At 39.5% G+C, this 22,275-nt stretch overlaps 1 protein-coding gene across 1 annotated transcript in view; it reads left to right on the top strand.

The window, feature by feature from the left end:
* CNTNAP5 (contactin associated protein like 5) overlaps positions 1–22,275 on the top strand; it is an 885,765-nt gene that overhangs the window by 638,321 nt on the left and 225,169 nt on the right. The gene's annotated exons all lie outside the window — the stretch shown is intronic.

Genomic DNA, 22,275 nt, shown 5'->3' on the forward strand with positions numbered 1-22,275 from the left:
ATTCCTGAGGTGAGGGTAGAAAAGTGGGAACTACAGCAAATGGAACCCCATGTTATGAAAAGGAGAGACCAGGAAAGGAATGCGCCATTTTTGTCATGGGCTCCTTCTGCAACTCTCCTTGGGCTAGATATTTGGCTTCTCTGTGCTCCTTCCATGCTCATACTTATCTTTATTCCAGCTCCAGTTGCCTGGTAGCTTAACTGTTGCTTCTGCTCCTTCACCAGAAGATAAATTCTCTCAAGGGCAAGACAAATGTCTGATTGCCTCATTGCATCCTTGTGGCTTAGCACAATGCTTGGCATGCTATAGGCACTCAATAAATGTTTATGAAGTAAAGTCAACCACAAACACTTTTCATTTCAGAATCTCAAACATAGGATAGGCAGGGCATAGTAAACTCTGCAACAAACCTGTTTCAGGCAGGAAAGCAGAAAGGGAATTGTCAGCTCCACCCATATCTTCTTTATTAGAGGGATGAATGGCCAGAGGCAAAGTCACAGAAGACAGGCAGGCATTGACAAGGCACAGAGGTATGCAGCAACTTCTGGTTTGAGAGGTGCCGCTGTGGTAAGCAAGATAAATAAAACTGGTAAATGACATCTCCTCAAGGAGCTGAGTTGAGCTAAGAGCTAGCCTTGGCTGCTGGTGCACACATCAGGAAAGCAGTATTTGAGACCCAGGAGTCTTGTTCTTTATTAATAGGAGGATCTGGCTATGCCTCCTCATTTTTATTGCATTGAAAATAATCATTAACATCATTATCATCTCATCCCTTCTGATTCTGAAGCACTTTGACATTTATAAAACAATCACGTAATGGTGACCCTCACAGGGGACAGACACCCTTTAACCTCTATTTTACAGGTGAGGAAACTGAGGAGCTTTTTCCAAATCACTAATTATGATAAGTGATAGAGTTGATCCTACAACCCAAAATGCTGGCTAATGGTCCCATATATTTTTTTTTTTTTTGGAGTGGGGAGTGGGGGACGGGGTCTCTGTCATTTAGGTTGGAGTGCAGTGATGCAGTCACTGCAGCCTCTAGCTCCCTGGCTCAAGTTATCCTCCCACCTCAGCCTCCTGAGCAGCTGGGACTGCAGGCACCACCATGCCTGGCTAATTTCTGTAATTTTTGTAGAGACAGAGTCTCGACATATTGCCCAGGCTAGTCTCAGACTCCTGGGCTCAAGTGATCCTCCCACTTTGGCCTCCCTAAGTGCTGGGATTACAGGCGTGAGCCACCTCATTGGCCTCATATCTTATTAGGGTTTGTCTTGAGTTCAAAGCAAGATGCATTTCTTTGCTAATTTCTTTGGGTACATGGCTGTTTTTCTTCTCAAGAAGTTCAAGACCCCCGCCCCCACAACTCTGCAGCAGTCTCCGTATTTCCATCCATTTTTTATCCTATGGATACCCTGCTTTCCAACTTTGTTTGAAGGAATAGAAATTATAACCTGACCCTCAAATGGGTATCCAGAAAAAAATGTACCATTTCTAGTCAGATTCCCTCAAAAGTTCTTTGTCAGATTTTAATTTGTTTGGAGGTCAACCAGACTCCTCTTTTCCCTCAAGGTTCAGCATAAATGTCATGTACTCTGGAAGGTCTTCTTGAATTCCCCAGGCCAGGTTAGGTCCTCCTTTGGAAGTTTCCATGGTATTAAGTACTTTTCTTTACAGAGACATTAGCATAACCCTCTGCAACCACTTCTCAAAACAATGCTTGTACTGCCCCTCTACTGGTCTAAGTCACCTATGTAAGTACTATGTCAAGGAAAGCAAAGAACAATTGTCCCCAGCTGTATTCCTGTGGCTTGCCCAAATTCTGACCACAGTGGGCTCTCAACATTTTCCAAATCATGGACTTTGATTATTTCAGTTCTCAGACATGGGTCCCAGAAGGGCTGCCTTCACTTTGGTTTCTCTAGGCCAGCAGCTTCTTGTATACCAAGTCCAAAATCTGGGTCTCTTCAGGGGCATATTCTGTTGACTATATTTCCCCCCACCCACTATGTATAGGGCAGACTTTCTTCTTTCACTGCATGTCTCATAAGTTTTTGTTGGAAATTGGTCATTCAATTTGCAATATACTATATATTATTGTCATTCAATGTCAGTTTGAGATAATGACTTCTTGGTCTGTACATATAAACATTGTTGTAATGATGAGGCTAATGATGAAAGCGCATGCAATAGATATTTTTACATAATTTGGGTATGAACCTTTTTTGTGGGGGTTGGCTAAGGTAGTAATAGTAAGATTAAGGGGATGAGGGCTATTATAGTAGTGGAAGAATACATGTTTGTAACTTTTATTTGGAGTTGCACCAATATTTTTGCTTCCTAAGACCAATGGATGACTCTAATCCTTTAAAAGTTGAGAAAGCTGACAGGGTGCAGGGCTCATGCCTGTAATCCCAGCACTTTGGGAGGCTGAGGCATGTGGATCACAAGAGGTCAGGAGTTTGAGAATAGCCTGGCCAACATAGTGAAACCTCATCTCTACTAAAAAAAAAAAAAAAAAAAAAATTAAATAAAAGTAAATAGAAATACAAAAATTAGCCGGGCATGGTGGTTGGGTGTCTCTAATCCCAGCCACCCAGGAGGCTAAGGCAGGAGAATCACTTGTACCTGGGAGGCGGAGGTTGTACTGAGCCGAGATCGAACCATTTTACTCCAGCCCTAGCAACAGTGAGAGACTCCATCTCAAAAAAAAAATTGAGAGCCACGCTGTGGGCATGGGGGCATATATTGTACAGATAATATCTTGTAACAACTCTTTTATCAGATTTCTCCACAGCCCAGTGTTCATGGTTGTTGCTGGTTTGTTGCTGTTTTTCTTGTTGCTGTGTGTTCATGTAGTGACCTTCCTGAATTAATTCTGTCTATTCTGTTTTCCTGGGAGTTTGCAGCTTCTAAGTTCTCTTCTAGCTCTTGTTTATTTTCTTTTGTTTTGAGACAGAGTTTCACACTGTTGCTCAGGCTGGAGTGCAGTGGTGCGATCTCTGCTCACTGCAACCTCCACCTCCTGGGTTCAAGCTATTCTCCTGCCTCAGCCTCCCGAGTAGCTGGGACTACAGGTGCATGCCACCATGGCAGGCTAATTTTTTGTATTTTTATTAGAGATGGGGTTTCACCGTTTTAGCCAGGTTGGTCTCGATCTCCTGACCTCATGATCTGCCTGCCTCGGCCTCCCTAATTGCTGGGATTGCAGGCATGAACCACCATGCCAGGCCCTTGTTTTTGTTTTTTAGTTCTTGTTTTTATTTTTCAATCCTGATTCCTAGTGATTATATCTGTGTCAGTATAATTTAGTGGCCAGCCAATGAGTGGTCAGATTTTTAAAAATGCTTTGCTATGTATCTTCCTCCCTTTGCCAAAGGGACCTATGTGGATACCTTGAACTTCAAGCATCTTACAAGACAGGCTTAGCTTTTACTTCCTGCTTGTGCAGGGCCTCAAGGTCAGTTATAGGTGAGTGATTGGTGCTCTCTTCTTTCTGAGGTCTTTTTCGGCATGTGCACATCCGTACACATGAATGCAAACTTGAAGATTCCTAGGAGCATGTAGGAGATTTTCAGAGTCTCTCTGATCTTCTCCAAAATTTCCCATTAAATTCCACACCAAGCTCTTCTTTGCTCCAACTAAAATCACAACCTTATGCAGCTGAGAGGTCATCAACAGCGTGCTGTCATTTTGGTCATGCGCTGGAGTTAGCCCTGCTGCTCCCCAACCCAGCTGAGCTCTGACTTCAATTAAATAACCACCACACTGTGAGAACAGAGATTTGTCAGTGCAACATGGCTTTAAACAAAGTGTTGACTGTGCTCTAATAATGGTGCTTTTAATGGAACATCAAAAGTTCTCAGATCTTTCAATTGTCTGCAAGACTGCAGGCTTCTGGCCACTGGACCACTGAACTGGGAAAAAGGGGAAAAATGGAGACATCAAATACCCCACATCTTCCCAAGGCTCAGTAGTTTCTCTGGGGTAGGCAATTTTCAGTTCTTCGATGGCTTAGGTTAATTGCTAGAACTCTGAAATGGTTGATTTTAGTTATTTTGCTTGTATTTCTGTTGTTTTAGAGAGAGAGAGAATCTACCAGGATCCTCAATCTGCAATTCTGGAAGAGGTAGTGAATGTATAGTTTTGAACTTGTGAGTGTTGGTGGGATTTTGAATGAATCGTACCACCTTACCAGCTATGGAAAAGGATGTTGGCTAATTATTGGCACAAAAATAGGATACAAGCAATCTAGGAACTTAACCAAAAAATTGTTTTAATTACTGTGCAAATATTTACTTATACGTAAACAACTGTAGTGATCACCACACATTTTTCTTATCTATTTAAAGTGATTTTTTAGGTTTGCGTTGTTGCAGTTGGTGGCCGTGGTAATGAGTTGTGTATGTCTTGTGAACACTTTTTTGGGGTAAAGTCAACTATTTTTAGAAACTGAAAGCAGTAATTTTGGTGTTTACTCCTGTTAATCTCAATTATTGAGGAGTACGCAGAGTGTGGCTGATGTATGAATCTCAGCTGTTGGGGGAGCCGTGTGCCCCACTCTCCCATACACTGTGTAGATTCTTTTCAGACTGCTTTGTTGGCCCATTGCTGGATTTTATTTTTTAATGTTTTATTCTGAAGTAATTTCATGACTTATTTGGCATTGCAGGAAACAAGCCAGTGGTAAGAATATTTAAGTGGTTAGGTAAGCAAAGCTGAACTGTAAAACTTTTTTTTATTAAAAGAGTTTTTATTTCAATTTTTTTTGGGAGAACAGGTGGTATTTGGTTTCATGGATAAGTTCTTTGGTGGCGATTTATGAGATTTTACTGCACCCATCACCCAAGCAGTGTACTCTGTACCCAATGTGTAGTCTTCTGTCTCTTAACCACCTCCCACCCTTCCCCCTGAGTCCCCAAAGTCCATTGTATCATTCTTATGCCTTTGCATCGTTATCATTGCTGGCTTTTTAAATAAGGGAATCTATGAGGCATTTCTTACTAATTCCATTGATGTTTATGTTTCTGTTCCGTTAATCACTAGAAGCAAGGGAATATTTGTGGCTTTGCTCATGTTAACTTTTGTCTCTCACTGAATTCTGGACACACTAAGTTATATATGTGCTGCACTTCACTTTTCTACCCTCTTCAAGACAAAAACAGAAAAAAAATCTTCTAGTCACAAAATGTTAGGCAACTAACGTTTATTGCCTGACTAGTCATTTTACTTTAGTGACTGAGTAATCATTTTATCTACATGATGCCACTGGGAGGTAGTAATTTGTGAAATACCACCTTGGACAATTCATTTTCTTTCTCCTCACAAGGCCTGGGGATGCTTTGAGCCAGATTGTGCTAAAGAATGCCATGTTTCCAAAGGATAAGGTTTATCTTCCATGAAACAGACCATTTGCAAAATTAATAGGTAAATTAACAAAGTGCAGCAGCCCATTAGACCCACTATCAGAGTTTAGAATCTGAGTTGGGGAAAGGAAGCAAAAGCTAAATGTGTAAACAGAAGTTCCCTGAAATGACAGCAGCTGTCATTCTGTGGTGGAGGGTTGTGGCTGCTTAAACAAAGCCAGCGGAGTGCTCTTAACATGTGGTCCTGCCAATGTGTGAATATACACTCACGGGGCAAATGCATGGGCTATAAGACCAGAGCTAGGAATCACAGTTACTCAGTGTACGTTAAAAGCATTATACTGCAGGGAAGGAGTCAGAGCTTATATCTACTAACCATTTCTTCATTTATTTGAAAAGTTTCTATTGAACACTAGCTGTGCTGAAATTTTAATACTCCTTACTCTATACCAAAGCTCTGGGTATGGCCATCTTTTTCTCCCTCGAGAGCTGACTTTCTCTTGTGGACTGAAAACAGCTGCCTTGATAGCCAAAAGGTTATTGACTATTTTGGCTTAAGCATGGACTTTGCAATCAAATGGACTGTTTGAAAGCTGTGTCACCTTGGAAGGTTTTTGAGGCTTGTTTCATTGTAAAGTGAGGAGGATCCCACCTTGCGGAGTAGTCTTGTAATGATTAAGTGAGAAAATCTATGCAATACTCATCATAGATAGCTCTTATTTATTAGTGTGTGCCAGGCAGTGTGCTAGGAGATCCACATGTAGCATGCCATTTAATTTTCGCAACAAACTGTAAGGTGGGAATTATTATGATCCACAGCTTACATTTGGGGAAACTGATATTTAAGAGGTCACACAAGTTGCCCAATGTCACTGAGCTAGTGAGTGGTGAAAGCAGACTTGAGATCCACGACATCAGGCCCCAAAGCCTTGACTTTTAATCACCAGGCCTTCCTATGCTTACAGATGGTAGCCCTCAACAGATGCTGGGTTCCTTCTTTGTCTCTTATTACCACTTCCACCCCTCATGTCTGCCATAGGAATTAAAACTCATTGGAGTACTTTTCTAGCTAGCCTCTGAGGTACACAATCTTCACATTGGTTAATAAAGCTTGTTGATCTTCAAAATGTAAATTGCTTGTGAGCCGAGATGCCCCTGGATGAAAATCCCCTCAGATGCTTCTTGTAATTCTGACTGCAAAAGTGAAGGGGGTTCATTTCCCTTTTGCTTCTCATATAAATTAAAGAAGACACACTATTTCCATTTTCCTGTCTCAGATCTTGCCTTCTCCACTATTTTGGAGGCTGTGCAGAATAAATACTGTAAAATGGCTCATTTCTGCTTACACTTTATTTCTTAGTACCCGCATAGATCATCTCAATCACCTATAGAAATATTTGTGTCAAAGGCTAAGGCAGCTGATAAAATTTTTTCCTTGTAGGTTATGAGCCTGAGTATCCCAGCATCTCTTCATTGAAAGAAAAATAGTTACATTTGGTGTTTGTGATGACTTAAGGTAGTGAAAATATTTTTACTGCCAACAAAAGCAGTTTTATGGTGCTCAATCCTGAATCACTAAAATCTGGATTTTCAGTAGAGCAAATTGCACTGCTTACAACTGAGGTTTTTTAAAACGAATGCAATTTATTATTCAGGCAGTCTTCTGTGGCAGGTTTGTCTAGTGGTTAATGCCTCTAAAGAGTCTGTAGACACCCAATATCTAAAGTAAATGTGTGTGTGTGTGTGTGTGTGTGTGTGCTCATGCGTGTTATTGAGCATTCCTGTGATAACGAGGGAATTAATGGCACATAAGCTAAAATGCTGAGCTCCTAAGTTATGTAAGATTCAGAAGCCTCATGTTATAATTCTGAGTCCTCATTTTTTTTTGCTGTTTTTTCCCTCCACTTTTTAAGTTTCTTATTCTATAATTAACTTTTCATAAATTTAGGTCATCTTCACAATTTTATTATGAAGACTTCACAATTGTTTTGAAGCAACTGAGGTAATAGAATGTTGGACATAGAATTTAACCCTTGGCCCATCTAATTCCAGAATTTTTTGTCATACTACCTTCTGTAGAAATTGGCAGACACTCTCCTACTCTTAATAGAGACAGTAGTGTCTGGGGTGAGTGGGATAATTCAATTCGATCTTTTATTTATTAGTGGCTTACTTTGTGCACAGCACTCAGCTGTGAGCTGGCAACTGGGGAGAGGTACACAGACACTAGACAGTTCAGACCCAATTCCTTTCCTTATGAAAATTGTCATATATTTTGGAGAAGTGGAGAAGGCGGCATGATCTCAAGAAAGATTTAAAGGACAACATGACACTTATTTGAACAGCAAAAGTCTGCAAGCAAATCGGTCTTGTGGAAATTTAGAAAACTGAACTGAAGGGGTAGGAGGACAATTTGCGGTAGAGTGTGATTTAATGGATGTGCTAAATACTCCCCAAAGATGGCTCACCTGCAGAAGAAAAGGATCTGGTACCAGAGAGAGAGAGAGATCCAGCTTTCTCTGTGTTCCAGATGAGCCAAGCCTTGTCAACAGTCCTTTCCCACATGACAGACATGGGAGTGAAGCTATCTTGGACATTCCAACCCCAGCTGCCATCTGATTGCAGAAGTTTGGGAAGCTCCAAGAAAAACTAGAAAAAGAACGTAGTCAACCTGCAGAGTTGTGAAAAACAATAAAATAGTGCTTTAAAGCCACAACATATTTGGAGTGGTTTGCTATGCAGCAATAGATACGTGGAGCTTTGAAGGCTTGATATAATCTAGACAAGTCGACCGGAATTACAAGCACCAGAAGTTGTGAGAAATAATACGAAATTTATTGACTTTCAGATACAAGTTTTAAATACATTTTTAAAAATCCCAAGTAAATTCCATAAATCAGCACTGCCCAATAGAACTTCCTGAAATGGTAGAAATGTCCTTAGCTACACCGTCCAATATGGCAGCCACTAGCCCTGTGGATGTGGAGCACTTGAAATGCAGTCATTGCAAATGATCTTTTTGCAATCCACAAGTTGAGTTGATAGGAGAGAAATTACCAGAGTTTGTGGCTATGTTCCTTCTAGGTTTGGCGTGTGATTAGTTGGGTACCTGGGGCTAGAGTTGCAATGGAGAGAAGGGCCATAGTGCCACTAATTCTCTCCATGCCAGTGTCTCTCAAATCATGGTATGTAAGATTGGGATACCTGTTAAAAATCTCCCACACAAGTTCTTCTGCTTGAAGCACCTGAGCACTACATTATAAGAGGGAGTCTGCCTTAGGTAGTGCAGGTGCAGTCTCTATACTCAGGTCTTCACTTAACAACCATCCAATTTATCTAGATGACTGTGGGTGGTGTTAACAGCTAGGCTTTCCTGAACAGTTATTAAGCATTTCATTAGATATGTTTAACATTCTTCAAGACCTTTTAAATATTACCTGTTTTTTCTTTAATCTGAAATGCGCTGCTCTGCAAGTTTCATTATGGTTCATGGGTTTCCTTTTCACACGGAATTATATTTTTCTTAACTTCCTCTCTTGAGTGCTTGGAGAATATTGATGTGAAAGGTGGTTGGTAATCACAGGAAGCAACTTCTATATTCAGAAAGGATGGTACTTCCTGAGCATGGAAACTATCGAGAAACTGGCAGGTAGAGAGACCTGATTGAACTACAAAAAGTCTGTAATGAAAAATAGCTATTTTCCTTTAGCACATACTTTCTCTCAGGCAAATCCCCTGATTTTAATGAATATAGAATAATCATTTGTAATATTAGTTACCATGTACATACAATTAGGGTAATAAAATGTGGAGGTATGTTATGTGTTTTTAATAGATTAAATTTGCCCTGTTTTGTTATACTGAGGTAGACATTTACTTATCAAATTATATATTCAAAAATTGAAGAATTTATTCAAGTACATTTTACTAGTACTGATTCTGAATTGATAGTGTTCAAATTTATGAAACTCCTGTAGTCATCAAAAGCAGGTGAGAATCATAGGGTCACACCCCCTCCAGACCTTGCTTTATTTCTTTGTAGATATTGAAGGAAGCATTGCTAGCTATAAGATAGTCTTTCCTGGGATTTTTCCATAAATCTCTACTGCAAATTTCACACTACAACTTAATTCTATATCAGTTGCCAACAACAAAGACAACAAGATTCTCTAATTGGACTTTGTTTTGTTGAAATACAGCTATGACAGACCCTTTTGGCAATTATATCTTTGGAAATGCTGGAATAATTAAAAAAAAGAAAAAACAAATAGAATCCTGAGGGCATATGGGGAGTCTAGACCTTATTTTTTCCTTGAAGATATTGGGGGAAGCATTGCTATCTATAAGATACTCTTTGCTGGGATTTTTCCATAAATCGCTACCACTTGAGGTATTATTTTCATAAATTTGCTGAAGGGGGCAAAATTCAGGGAAAATGTCAGTAAGCCTGGATGACTATTTTAGAAAAAGGAAAATGCAGAGGAGTGAGTCAGATAAGTCATAGAATGTTGGGCTCATGAGGAAGTAAATGATAATTCAATTAATACAAAGAGGAAGAATCCCTTGTACGTTTGGAAATACTATGAGCCTGAGTTCACTCGGGGACATGCAGTTAGCTAGCAAGTGTCTGGGGAAGGGGAGGAATTACAAAGCAGAGATGTGAAATATCTAATCAGATGGACCTTTTAAGCAATAATGTATTGCCAAACTGATGAAAAGTCATTACCTTTGAATAATAGTCCACATCTGAGAGTTAATTATTACAGGGTGAGATTATGGGTGCCTCATGCGGACACGGTCAATTATCTTATACCTATTAAAATGTATTATGAATAATTCACAGGTAAAAGTTAGCTGTAAAACATGTTAAAAATGAAAGGTGAGGAAAACATTGAATTCAGTGGTAATGTATTTTGATAATAGCAGGCAGATAATTAAACAAGGATAATGCTCACACATAGGATATAAAGAATTACTCGTCAGATTGGTCTTCTTAAATGAACACATCAACCCCTGCCATTCTCCTGCTTCAGAGAACTGTCATGTTATTTCTCTTAATGTCACTACTGTTTCTACTTTGCATGCCACCACACCTAGCTCAGTAGACATTTATCAAGCATTTACTCTTTCCTTGGGTTTATCTCAATTCCTGGGGATTCAGTGGTAAGACCAGAGCACTGCTCCTTGGAAACTTACAGTCTGATGCAGGAGATAAATCAGTAAACAAATAATTTTAAACAAAATAACCATTATCGGGATGAAGATATTTGTAGAGGCCCAGCCCTGGGAATGGATTCTTGAGAGAGATTAGGACTGAGCAATTCTTGGATCTTGGAAGGTGAGTGGGAATTGACCAAGCTAAGATGAGGTCGGAGGAGGCATGTGGCTGGAGGGTGAAGCTGGGTCATCAGCAAAGGCTCTGTAATACAAAATAGTATTTGGTATTTGCATGTGTGTCTCTGCACGTATATATGTGCATGCACACATGTGTTTGCCTGTCTACATATATGTATATCTGTGTGCATGTGTGGATATGTGTATTTATATGTGTGTATATGCATGCGTGCATTTATGTGTGCATATGTGTATGTTCAGATGTGTGAATGTGCATGTGTGTTTATGGTGTGTGTGTGTGTTTGATTGGGTGGGGCAATGGAATCAGAGGTGAGTCAGTATCTCTGCAGCATAGGTCAAAAAGCACTTCAATCTCTACTTATAATCTTCATAATATTTTTATTCTTAGTTCAATTGGTTTTGCTGTGAACAGAACTACAGACTTCTGTAAGAAGTAAAATTAGCATTACTTCTTTTCTCTCCCGTTTTGCCTGTGTGCCCAATATAGGACAATGAGTCTTTATACTTTTGTAGAACAAAGGGAAAGGGGGTGTTCAGAAGGAAATTGTAAGAGATGCCAAAAGGGGAAGTTCTGTTCTCCCTCACACTCTTTCTGTTTTACAACTCTTTCATCTTTACTTATGGCAAATTTTTTTTGTGATGAATATACATTACTTTTATAACTTGAGAAGAAACAAGGGATGCTCTAAAAACCTTATGTTAAGCACCAGTATGAATTCTCGCTTGGAATGAAAAGTAAAAAAAAAAAATCATCTATATCTATTAAAAACATATTAGGTGTCAGCACAAGGTCTATTATAGAAATGTGAAACTATTCAGTTCTTGAAGGTTAAGTTAATTATTTAGATTCATTCAGAGTGCATTTTGATTCAAGTTGTCTTACTACAAGTCAACATGCTTTGTATTAGTTATTTATTTGAGGACTCTTCCTCATGCATCTTTTTTCCTCTAAATCAGTCTCCAGAAGCAGTGTTCCCCCTCACTGAGCAGCATGAATATACAGACAATATTCAAATGAATTTTTTCCCCAAATCACCACCAATTCTTGTCTGCAATACTTAATAGTCTTCTGTCAGATGTCCCTGTTTCCAGTTCTTTGTTTCACCAATCTCTGTTATACAATGTTGCTTAAATTATTACCCTTAAATTCTTACCTACCAGGTAAATGCTAGACATCTGCCCACGTCACTCAAGGCCCTCTGTGACCCTGCTCCCTGCTGGCTGGGATCTCCAGCCCCTCTCCTGCTATTCCTCTACACTTCCCCTAACCATCCAAACTCTTTCTAGGCTCTTCACATTTTCACACTGCTCCCTCTGCCTAGAATACCCCCATGTCTGGTCCATCACTTCAACCCCTCCTTAGTCATTAAGATTTCATTCTAATATGGTCTCCTCCTCAAAGCCTTCTTTAATGTCTCCAAGCTAAATTCTCCTGAATGTATTCCCATGGTTCTTTGCTTATTCAAAAATTTATCATGTCTTAATCTAAAATTTATCATGTTGCTATACGGGCAAAGGGAAAACTTCCCCTTTACCCTCTTAAGGTTCACAGAAAATCAATGACTAAAGGCAGATTAATAGGAGAAAAGGCAAACAAATTCACTTGATCATACTTTTACACAATACAGAAGCGCTCAATGTGAAGACCCAAAGGTACAGGGGAAACTCCATTTTTATATTTAGACTCAACACAGTATGAACAACTGTGCAGAAAGATGATTGGATGAAAAGTCTATGATCTAATGCAAACAGACTGAGTTAGAAAACTCAGAAAAGCCTGTCTGTTGGCTCTTCAGAAGGGTAAGAATTTAAGCAACATTTTTCTTGGCTTCTCTGCGTAGCATTCTTTCCTTCTGGGTGTAGGGGTTTTATGACCTATAATCATACAAGGTAGATCAGATCATTTCTTTATGGTCAGTTTTTATACAAAAAGTTGGTGGGTAAAGTTAGAGTGATGTTTTTACGTTTTATGGCTGGCTTTGGAGAAAGGGGATTCTGATTTCTATCATCTGCCTTGAGGAAGAGGGATTCTAGTTTCCATGCCTAGCCTTAGGGGAGAATAAGAGGCCAGAAACAGCAGGGCAGGAGATAGTCAGAGGAAAATGTTGGCTTTCCAAGGCCTTCATTTCATTTAGGGATATCGTTTTCTGATCCTCAGTATTGTTGAAATTATTTTGTTTCAGGCTCGTTTATCTCATATTGTGTTGTGAACTCAAAGAGGAAGATGCTTCTGTGTTTGTAACCCTGGCACCATAGCACAGTCGCTGGCACCTATTGAAAACTCAGTCAGTGTTTCACGGGTGAATTAATCTTTCCACGCGCTCCGTGGTCCCAATTTTCTTCAATTAGACCATGAACTTCTGTGATCTGGGACTTCTGCACACACTATTATACTAGATAAAATATGTGATGTGATAAATGCAATGAAGGGTTGTCTGTGAGGGTGTCTACCAGCAATTCCTTCCATCCCTGTCTGTGCACACTGCTCTTCCTATTAAGAGACAAAATCGTTTTCCCTCCCCATGAGCCTAGGCTGCCTTGTGACTATGATTTGCTTTGAACACGTAGCTCTGGGCCAGTCCTCTGTCTCGGCATCTGGAGATCTGTCGGCTTTTACTTTTGTGCTCTTGATATCTAACAGCCATGTAAAGAAGCATGAATTAGATTATTGGATGATAAGAGACCACATGGGCAAAGAAAGGATGAAAAAGTTCTCAGTTCTTCCAGCTACTCTAGTTGAGGTGCCAGCCACATGAGTGAAGCCCTTTGGGGATGTTCCAGCACCAGATGAGTGTGGTCACAGTGAATATCACATTAGAAAGCAACAGCCCAGGAAATTCTGAGAAATAGTTAATTATTTTCAACCAGAGGTCAGCAAACAATAGCTCATGTGGCCCACTGTTTGTATTTGTAAATAAAGGTTTATTGGAATAAAGCTAAGTGTATTCATTTACATATTGACTGTAGCTACTTTTGCACTACTGAGGGGAGTTGAGTAGTTGTGTCTGAGACCATATGGCTTGCAAAGCTTAAAATATATACAATCTGGCCTTTTACAGAAAAATTTATGGACTGTGTTTTAAGGCACTAAGTTTGATCCAGTTTGTTAAACAGCAAAAGATCACTGAAACAACTGCTCTCAGATTTCAGCTTATCCATGGAGGGGGAAGGGGGAAAGAAAGATGTCACAGGTGATATGAGGTCAGGCCTTAATGTGCAAGTATTGATGAGAATCCAGGACATGAAGGTTGGTACAAACAGAAATCAATCTCTTTTTAGCTCCAGATCTTTTCTCCCCCTTTCTTACTAATGTTGAGAAAGAAAATACTAGCACAGACTAAGCAAAGTTAAGTAAAACATATTCCCCAATTATGTGCAGGTGATGGGATTAGAGTTGCTGAAGGTATTATCTTCCCTCATTGCCAAAGGAAACTGCACAATGAACTGTTGAGAGGCCGGGAGAATGAGCGCCAGTGGTCTCTGGGGGAAGGTCCTGGCTGATGAGTCGGCCTCTTCTGTGTTCAGCTTCTTTAACTCCCTCCCAGCTTGTGATTCCCCAAAGGGCACATCCATCTGTTCTTCAGAAATCAAAGAATTCTCTTTTTTTTTCCTGTGACATATGAATCTTTTCTGGTAAATTCTGAAAGTTTTTACCCACAAATTTTAGTTAATAGAAACGTGGCAGCATGGCTTGGTAGCAAGAGTGTGAGTTTCAGAGACACACAGATACAGGTTCAAATCTTGGCTTCACTATTTTTTTTTTTCCGTTTGGGCCTGGACCAAGTGCTTTAACCTTCCTGTGCACCACTTTCCACAAAGTGTGGACAAAAATGGAAACATAGTTGGCACAGAATAAATGCCTTTTTGTTATTTTTATAATCAAAATGTATTCTTTGACTATGCTCTGAGATGATCTCACTCAATGTTCAAAATAAAAATCCCAGGAATATCACTGCTTACCCAGAAGAGTTTAACAGTAATCACCATTTGTTTGAGAACATAATGTGTCCAAGACATTGTGCAGAGTTCTGAAATAACAAAGATGAATATCATAAGTCACAGAAACCTCTTTAGTATGAGGATTCAGAGGTGTTAACTGTCAGATCTACTGGGATAGAGGGCTAGGCTGGGTTTTATTCGTTTTTCTGAAATGGGAATGGTAACCATTGACATCCATTAAGTGCTTACCATGTGCCTAATTTTAAGTACTTTGCATGTATTAGTTACGCTGTTCCTGATGCCCCTGTGGAGGCCGTGGCTGAGACACAGATGTACCATAATGAGCTGTCCTTTCCCTACTGGGCTCCACTGCCCTACTTTAACATCGCAGGCATGGGCCAGTTTATTTTTCAGTAGAGTGGAAATGTGAAGATGTCTGAGTCTGTATCATATTAAATGGTGTCATACGGCAAAATAAAACAAAACAAAATACCCAAGAAGCAAAAAAAAAAAAAAAAAAAAAGAAAAAACAAAACAAAACAACCAACCAGCTTGACTGTTGTGTTTCTTCACAGCTGGCTCTAACCAGCAGAAGCCAACAAGGGGCAGTGAGCTTTGAATGCCCATTATCTGACCTAGCTGAAGACACTTGCCTGACCCATGAACAATGGGATTTCTTATAAACAACTGTGTACACACTTATGGGCTCATTCTGTTTTGTCTGAGTGCTGGTGTTCATTGCTGAGTTGGCACAGCTCCATGACCTCCCACTTCTAACTTTAAAACTCCCGAGCTTCCCCCTCTTTAGTGACCTACTCAGTAAGTTTCTTCAAGTGAGTGCTTTCAGGCCTAGGTAGTAAATAAACTTGACATTTTAATTATTTTAAAAAATCATTTTGTCTTATTTTTAAACTCTAGTCATTTTTATTTAGTTCTTTGATGAGGCATAGAGTGAATAAGTAATTTGCTGTCTCCAGCTTGTAGTTGGCAAAGCTGAGATTTGAACCCAAGCAGGCTGTCCCTAGAACCTGCATTCCTGCCATCTTATGCTGCTCGCCTGCATAGAGTCAAATACTGAGCACCAAGCTCTTTTCTACAGTGAAATGTCAGGTGCTTAAACATAGTCTGAAATGATCTTCACAGCTGTGTGGTTTGGCAGAACATTGGTAAAGACCTTAATGATATAAAAAATAAAAATCACTGACTATAATACACGTAAACACATAGGCACAGATTTTTAGTGTCCCTAGTGGTTTAATGGTAATGTTTAACAACAAGGTCTCCAAAAAAATGTGAATGTGTCTAGATACGTTTATTATAAATTTACTGACATAGAGGATGCAGAGCAATTTACAAATAATAGTAAAAATACATGTTATTCTTATTATACATTCCACATGGGCATTTTATTCTCACAGAATGTATTCATTGATTTTTTTTCTAAATCCTGGCATTCATAGTCAACCTACAGTTATAATTCTTGAAAGAATATAAACACAAGTACCAGTCAGTATTTTCATTTACATCAGTGAGTAAGACAAAAGTGAAACAATGAAGGCATATGCTAAAGCTTTGCTTGTTTGACAATGATGGAAGCTGCTTCTTTGGTGAGTCAAATAATAGCTTTGGAATACTAGTAGAATATTTCCTAAATTGTATGTGTGTGTGTGTGCGTGTGTTACAATGTAATGGAAGCAACATGACACACTTTTAAGTTTAAATCTATATTACTGGTATTTTCTCCATCACTTTCTTCAGTCCAGAGAATCAATCAAACAATACGTCAGGCCATGATTTGTATAATAACAGTGTATAGTTTCTGTGGTGTGAACACTCGCACCATGGCTGATCTTACTGTACCACCATGCGGTTCCTGAAGGTGGACCTGAGCAGAAGTGTGCAGTAGCACAGCACTTGCAGTTACAGTAGATATAAACAATCTCAAGATCATAGACAGTTGTGAAATGCAGTCAAATTACAGAAAATCATGAGTTGAGTATTGTCTTTGTTTTTAATATGATTCATCAGTTGTAAGTTTGTGTAATTTATCTTTTAATAACAACTATGTTTCACAGCCAATTCACAAAATTTCTGAATATTTAGCAAGCAGCTCCCTTGAACTAGTATAAGCTGTCTGCAGAATACCAATGGGTGTACATGAAGAATTTGTGTACAGGGAAAATATAATCACTGTTTTGAGTTAGACTTCAAAATGTGCACCTAAACTCTCAGACATTTTTCTATCATTTATAATAGAGGAAATGTCTTCCAAACTTAAGTGGGATGCAAAGGGTATGTTAGCATATCTCAAGAAAGTCTGTGTTAATCCAAAGGAGTCTGGTCAGCTGAAGCAGCAGCAATCTACATTGGGTCCAGATGGAGGGAGCTAGGACTGATAGACAGCTCATACCAATGTCCCCATTGCCCAGGCTGTCCTCATACAGCAGGTGGAGAGAAGCATCACTCTGTTGTCTTCTGGGTGATCATTGCAGAGTGAAGAGTGCTCGGCACCTGTCCCAGGTTCCTTGTGCATATTTTTGCTTGTAATTAAAACAAATTTTCCCTAGGTAGTAGCATTGCTTCTAGTTTTAAAACCATGAAACTGAGGTTGAAGACTTGTGAAGTAATTTTCTCAAAATCACTTACCTGTTAAGAGGTGGAGTCAGAATGTCAACCTGGAGAAGAACCCCAAAGCTTTCTCTCTTTTATCCTGAAGATTTAGATAAATAAAAAATACTTAGAGCTGAGAATCATTTTGGATGTTGGTAAAGGTCATGATGCTTCTGGAGGTTGTTCAGAGGATCCAGAGAATGATGGCTGGAATGATTCCTATTAGAAGTGAAGAAATGTTACTAGAGTGAAGTTTGGAATATTTCAGAGCATATGTTTTCCTCCAATAGCAAGAATTCTTTGGCTGGTAAGTTAAAGAGGCAGGAAACAATGCAGTGATATTTTCTGCTTTCCCTTATTCCTTCTGCACTTTTATCCCAGAACTTCAAGTGCAAATTAAATAAAAAGGCTTGTGATCTTTTCTTTTCTTTTTTTTTTTTTTTTTTTTTTTGAGACGGGGTCTCGCTCTTTCGCCCAGCCCGGAGTGCAGTGGCGCAATCTCGGCTCACTGCAAACTCCGCCTCCCGGGTTCACGCCATTCTCCTGCCTCAGCCTCTCCGAGTAGCTGGGACTACAGGCGCCCGCCACCGCGCCCGGCTAATTTTTTGTATTTTTAGTAGAGACGGGGTTTCACCGTGGTCTCGATCTCCTGACCTCGTGATCCGCCCGCCTTGGCCTCCCAAAGTGCTGGGATTACAAGCGCGAGCCACCGCGCCTGGCCGGCTTGTGATCTTTTCTATCCTAGAAAAATAACTCCTTAAACATCCATTCTCTTAGTTTTGCTTATCTTTTTTCACCTTCTGCCTCTCAGTGAGAAGTAGTCTTTAAATGACCAGTGAAAAGCTGATTCCTCCCTAGTCCAGCCCTGCCTTCTCTCCCTGGAGCTACTTGGTGCTTGTCTAAGTCATTGAGTCATATGTCCCTGAAAAGGAACAAGGAAGTTGTGTTCATTTAATAATCCCTTAAAATATGGGCTTCATCAAATAAATCAATGAACTTAAGAAAACCCAGAACTCAGGGCAACTTGCCTTCTGACTGTGTGACTTTTGAAGCATCTAAGGTGAGTGTGTCAAAGAATATGTGACAATCTTCAATTCTCAAACGTATGCCCAGTCCTGACACCATCACCATTAAACACACCTTCACACACACACACATACGTATCCATAGATACATTTTTCTTGTAACTTCCAGGTTAAGATTTGGTTCAATAAAGCAGATCTGTTATAGCTACTGTATCACTTATGGATTGGGGCTTTTATTTCTCTTTTTAAATTCATGGAATTTTATAACTTTGTGGGAAAGTAAGTTTTGTTTCTTTCAGCCTTTTCATTGCATGAGAATACAGCATCTCAGAAAGGTTAATTGACTTCATTTGAGTCATACAAACATGGATCCACTTGAGGATAAATCTGCTTATACAACTCAGATGCCTTGATTTTTAAAAAATAATCTTTATTTGTTTTAGAATTGTTTTAAATTTACAGAAATACTGAGACAATACTATGGAGTTCCCATATACACTGTACCCAGTTTTTTCATTATTCACATCGTACATTTGTATGGTACATTTATTGCAATTAATGGACCCATATTGATACATGGTCATTAACTGAAGTCCAGAGTTACTTGGATTTCCTCAGTTCCTACCCAATATCTTTTTTCTCTTCTGAGATTCCATCCAGGATGCCATGTTACATTTACATGTCATGCCTCCTTAGGCTCCTCTTGGCTCTGACAGTTTCTTAGACATTCCTCGTTGAAAACCTTGACAGCTTTGAGGAGCACTGGTTACATGTTTTGTAGAATGATCCCCTCATTTTTAATCCAGTGTTACCTCTCTGTTTACTCAATACTTGCCTTTTTTTTCTCTAGGAACTTCAGCAAGGCCTTATCTTACCTTAAGTGAGCAATGTGAATGAGTAATTTGATGAAAAGATCTGAAAGGACATCCCTTAGTTTGAAAAAAAAAAAAAAAGCTGTACCCTTCCAGAAGCCTGGCATAAGGCCAGCACATCCTTCACTAGAGACTTCTTCATGCAGGAGTTCCCTCCGGAGTGCAGACACTGCCCAAGCAGAAACAACACATGAGTTCTTCGTCATCTGTTAATATCCTTGCACAATTACTTTATATATATTTGTCAACATCTACCTGCTATATACCAGGCACTGTTCTATGAACTTGCATTAATTAATTATTACGTTATTTCAGCACCCTTATCAGATAGGTTCTATTATTATCCTCATTTTGTATAAGAAAACAATTAGGATGTAATGTGCACCAAGACCCAGATGGGAGACAGAGGATGGACTCATAGAAAAGTAGAAGACATTTTAGCATGAAGAGGTGTGAGTGGTATATGATCGGGCCACATCCTGGAAGCCCTTTTTGGCCATGCTAAGACCATAGATTTTTTTCCCCAAATAATGATATAATATAGAAAGATTATAAAAAGGGGTATGATCTGCTCAGATTCATATTTTAAGGGAATCCCTTTCCTGCAGCATGCAAAATGGGTTTGAGGTGGACTAGATTGGATCAGAGAGGCCGTTAGATCTTATGAGTGAGAGAGATAATCTGCATAAAGGCTGAGGAAAGGGGACTATTTCTTGGTCTCTGAAATTTTGCTTCAAATAGGGCTCATTCTCTGCAGATGCTCAGAAATGCAACTGGAAAACTCAAGATTTTAATATGCCCAAGTGGACGAGAGGCTACACACACACACACACACACACACACACACGTTTGCTTATTTATATGTATATATTTTGCTAGTTATCATAAATTATTTGATTGGTAGCAGGTACTAAATCTTTTTTCTTAAACTTTTGTAAGCAAGAAATAGAATATTTTTGTATTTTGTTCATATCAAATTGAATCTGAATCTGAGCTGCTCTGCCAAGAAATGCAATCTTGGTGATGATTGGGTCATTATTCCTGGGCATGAGGCGTCTGGGAGGCTCACATATTACCCTGTAGGTCTTCTATGCTTCTGCTCATCACGGTTGACACTGGCATTCCCATTGTCCAGGCAGGTGCTTTCCACTGCTGACTCCTGAGAGATGTAGGCCAAAGCCCTTGTCTCTGCCCCAAGCGCCAATGTGTTTGGTTGGCCATCCTAGGCCCTGGGGAGCCTCCCACTCTGAGGATTTCCCACCCCCTAGGCCATTAGAAAACCTGCATGAAAGACTCACTCTGCCCTCTTTCCACAGAGGGACACTTCCTCTCTTTTCCTCAGTGTTTCTGCCCCTGATCCTTCAAAGAGTGGCAGCCCAGTGTGAGGAATGGAATTTTGTATGATGATGGACATGTTCTATTCTGCATTTTCCAGAATTGTAGCCACTAGCCATCATTTGAAATATGGCTAGTGCAAATGAGCAATTTGATATTTAATTTTATGTAATTTAAATTGAAGTTTAAATAGCCTCTATGGCTGATAGCTACAATACTGTATAGTGAGAGAGAGGGAGAAGCCAGGAAGGAAGTTGATTTAAGCAGCTGTGCTTTCTGCCTTGCCATGCAAATCACCCCTAAGAAGATTAAGTGCACAGGGGCTTTGTGGTCTGCTTAGAATGGAGAGGGAAATATACAGAAATACCTATCTCAATACATCATCCTGACACAGATATATTCACTTTCATGCTTATATGCTTTGGATGCATTACCTGTTTGTAGGTTGCAGGGAGGGGCTCAGATTGGTAATTGAAGCAATACTGGAAAACTCCCCCAGAACATTTTCTGCTTTCCTTTCTCACCCTACAGTCTACCCAATGGAAGCCTGGCCAAAGTCACAGGGAGGTTCAGGACATTCAGTGTTGAGTGAGGTCAGCTTCAGCCTTGCTTCACTCAGCAGAGTCAAGTGAACAGGCTGTGCTGGGAAATGGGATTTCTCAGACTCTCATGGTTGTGCAGATGTGCCACCACCCACCAACCTCTTCCTTGGTTGTCCCTCACTGCTTCGGTAACCCACACTTAGAAAGCACATTCAGCATGCATGCTCTTAGCGTCCCGGAAGGTTAATTGGTGGAGGTGGTCAAGACAAAGAGGCATTTGGTCATGCCTATAAAGTCACTGCCAGGCTCTCCCACAATTCTCAGTTTCTGAGTCCTATAATTTGTTCTTTCTCCTTTCTTTCTTTTCTTTCTTTTTTTCTTTCTTTCTTTCTTTTCTTTCTCTTTATCTTTCTCTTTCTTTCTTTCTTCCTTCCTTCCTTCCTTCCTTCCTTCCTTCCCTTCCCTTCTTTCTTTCTTCTTTCTTCCTTCCTTCCTTCCTTCTCTTCTTTCTTTCTTTCTTTCTTCTTTCTTTCTTTTTTTCTTTTCTTTTTTCTTTCCTTCTTTCTCTTTCTTCTCTTCTTTCTCTTTCTTCTCTACCGAGATATAATTCATATATCATAAAATTCATCATTTTGAAGTGTTTGTTTCAGTGGTTCTTAGTATATTCACAAGGTTGTACAACTATCACCACTAGGTGATCTTAAATATGTTCATCAACCCAAAATGAAACCCTGTACTTCTTAGCAATTTCTCTCCATTCTCCTCTCCTCTAAGCCTTTGGCAACCATTAACACTAATCTATTAACTTTATGTCTTTATGGATTTGCCTATTCTGGATCATTTATATGAATAAAACCACTCAGTAAATGGTCATTTGTTTCTGGCTTCTTCCACTTAATAGAATGTTTTCATGATTCATCCATGTTGTAGTATATTTCAGTACTTCCTTCCTTTATAGGGCTGAGTAATATTCCATTGTGCATACATATCACATTTTGTTTACCTGTTCCTCAGTTAACAAACATTTGGATTATTTATACTGTTTTAATCTTATGAATAATGCTGCTGTGAATATCACTACAAGTTTTTGTAAATGTGTTTTTAATTTTCCTGAGTCCATACCTAGGAGTGGAATGACTGGATCATGTGGTAATTCCATGTTTACATTTTTAAGAATCCCCAAACTTTTTTCCATAGAAGCTGCACCATTTTACATTTTTATTAGGAGTAC

The sequence above is a fragment of the Nomascus leucogenys genome, chromosome 20 (assembly GCF_006542625.1).
Source record: "Nomascus leucogenys isolate Asia chromosome 20, Asia_NLE_v1, whole genome shotgun sequence".
Lineage (NCBI taxonomy): Eukaryota > Metazoa > Chordata > Mammalia > Primates > Hylobatidae > Nomascus > Nomascus leucogenys.